The 2,927-nt window shown below is 39.3% G+C and overlaps 1 long non-coding RNA gene across 1 annotated transcript; it reads right to left on the reverse strand.

Annotated features, from left to right (window-relative positions):
- Positions 1 to 769: 769 nt before the first annotated feature.
- On the reverse strand, positions 770 to 1,502 carry LOC306932544. Its single transcript, XR_013791122.1, has 3 exons — positions 1,371 to 1,502; positions 1,117 to 1,245; positions 770 to 811 (listed from the first exon to the last, which is right to left on the reverse strand). It is a non-coding gene; the product is annotated as an uncharacterized lncRNA (long non-coding RNA).
- Between the last annotated feature and the right edge of the window lie 1,425 nt (positions 1,503 to 2,927).

A 2,927-nucleotide genomic window follows, 5' to 3' on the forward strand; every position in this document is an offset into this window, starting at 1 on the left:
ACACACACACACACACACACACACACACACACACACGTTATTGATACAGTCATGTTTATAGTAAATATGTTTAAAGTGATAATATTACATTATAAATATATCAGACTAATAGTTACCCTTGACATCATAGGTGCAGATCGCTTTTGTGGATTCACAAGAACTTCAAACATAGAAATTAAGAGAAGTTTAGTTCATGAATATTGAATACGACATTACAATTTGACATCACATTCATACGATAACAAATTGTATTCATAATACTCTTCGTTTTTAAAGCACACATGTCAAGTGGAGTGTTATTGTTTTAGAACATTTAACGTAGCAGTGAAAAGTTTCAATTATATTTAATTTGTTCTTTTGTATTAATTTGGAGATTTGAATAATTAAACACATTTCAGGTTTTCATGTTCTCAGCTCTTTTGCCTAATGTATGGAGCACAGAGTCGGCTGAGGAATGAAAATACATGTATCCCAATTTCATACATTGGATTTTATGCATAGAATCTGCACATATTATATGAATTTGAATCCCTCACTTTGGTTGATTTATTCCCATTTGGGGAGTTTTGGCACACAATAGACATTCCACCGTTCTCTCACTGTATGTGTAGTTAATTGAGTCTTTCTACAGAATTACATCTACATAAATACCATGTGTGGCAGTTCTGGACTGAAGGAGTGTCTGAAGGAATGTCCTCTCCTTCCTCATAATGCTTCCCATCAACATAACAGCCACACTGCTTCGTCTGCACACATTTCATTGTAGATTCTTCCAGATAAGGTCGTTCCGGAGGGCATCGTGGGTAGCACCCTATGTTAACATTATTCCGTGGAGACCATAGAACAATACAGAATGGATATGAGTTAACATTGCACATCCGGATCTCTGATGTAAACATTTCGTTATATTTATTACATTAACCCTGATCATTTACCATATAAGTAACTACTGTAACAAACTTGAGCCGTGAAACAGGACTTCTACTTATTGTCCTCATTTGTATTGCCATTTGCTTTAAACTACGACTTTTCTGCCTGCTATGCTTGAATTCTCCTCTGGCATTTAGTTTTATGTTATCGTACATCCTCTGTTTTCCATACATGTATACATCATACCTTCCAGAGCTGGTATCGGATTGGTGCATAATCCTGAAGGATTTGTGCATGTCTTCATACATGGTTTACCACAGGGTTCGTAGTGCCATTCACATTCTCCAGATGGGTTGTAATAATCACAGAACAGAGCTGTGTAGGACAGAGACAAGACAACAGCAAACACCCTCTCTGTTAGGGTCAGTGTATCAGAATACAACAGAATGACAATGACAGATGCTTTATGTGTTTCATTTGTTAGAAGGACAAAGACTCACGGCAGACTTTGGGAGTTCTCCACCTCACGCACACTCCAGCTATGTTACAGGCAGCAGCGTAAGCTGCCACCGCTGTGCAGAAACACTCACAGTCACCCCCAGAGTTACAGGCACAGGAGTCCTTCACACACGCTTCATAATAGTTTTTGGGATCCACCTTTTTCCAGAGAAGACATTTCATTATTGCAATTACGATTTGCTAGTGAATACAGCAAGAAATAAACATAGATATGTTATTAACTAGTATGAACTAGTAGTGACTTTGCACGATTAAAGTTAGACCTCAGCTTGGGGTTTTAAATGCAGATCTCATCCTTTTGATGATGTATGACCACAACACTGCCCTCGATAACCTAAATTAACTTAAATATTTTGTTGCATAATTATATTAGGGGCATTAGAATAATTCTGCAACATTTTGTTCAAGTTGACAAATATGGTGTTTTGGTAGAATCATTTGAATTATAAATAAAGTTCACTAATTACTACACAAAAAACACATACATACGTATGTACGTGCATACATGCATGTGTACGTGCGTGCGTGCGTGCATGTGTGTGACATGCTACCTTCAAGTGACAGGCTTTGAATACATCAGTGTTGATAATGCTGCAGTGCTTCACAGCCCAGGCCTGTCTGTAGGAGTAGACAGCACAAGGACCTTTCTCACTTTCCTTGTCAGGACAACTAGGAGAAACTTTCCAGCTGTTTCCAAACTCAAGAGCTTTCGCCACCACTTCCTGGTTCCTGGCTGTGAAGTCATTCCTTGCATTTCCATCATAGTTCCCACACAGACCACAGATTTTTCCCTGGAGGAAAAAAATATATGTTGTTTATAAAACATTCAGGAATCATCAAACAACCACCTTAGCTTCAGGCTGTCAGTTTAGCAATTTACCCCAATTCTGAAGACCTCAGGTGTTTGGATATATTTTAATTTTAAGTTACAGCAGCATCACATCATTTATACTATAGATACTAAGGGCAGTATTATGCGTGTCTTAAGTACCAGGTCTTATTACTTAACTTAAGACCTGGAGGCGTGGTCAATGCGGTTTGGCCACTCAGAATAGCCAAATGGCATTGATCACGCCCCCAGGTCTTAGGTTAAGTAATAAGACCTGGTACTTAAGACACGCATACTACTGCCCTAAGTGTTAGTTCTATTGTTAACTGACCTTGTATGTAGAGCTGAGTTTGATCATCAGACCTGTCTTCTTGTCCCAGATTAGAGTCAGTCCCTGTTTTGCCTCAAGGACCAAATAAATGCCCATGGTGTGGACCTTATAGGAGACCTCCTGGCTTTTACTTTGTTTGACAACTTTGACTCTTTCCTCACTCAGTTCAATTTCAGTGTCCTGAAATAACAAAGAGCAAAGCATGTTGACTTAACTTGTAATGCACCATGGTATGTGGACAGAAAAGATGTGTTTGTAACTGTGCTTTGTACCCCTAAGAAGAGCTTGATCAAGATGGAGCAGGTCTGGTAAGCAGGCCCACATGGGACACTCTCAGTCAGAACCCTGAAGGTGCCGTCGGTGTTGCCGCCGCAGTAA

This window comes from Electrona antarctica, assembly GCF_951216825.1.
Source record: "Electrona antarctica genome assembly, chromosome: 11".
NCBI classification, from domain to species: domain Eukaryota; kingdom Metazoa; phylum Chordata; class Actinopteri; order Myctophiformes; family Myctophidae; genus Electrona; species Electrona antarctica.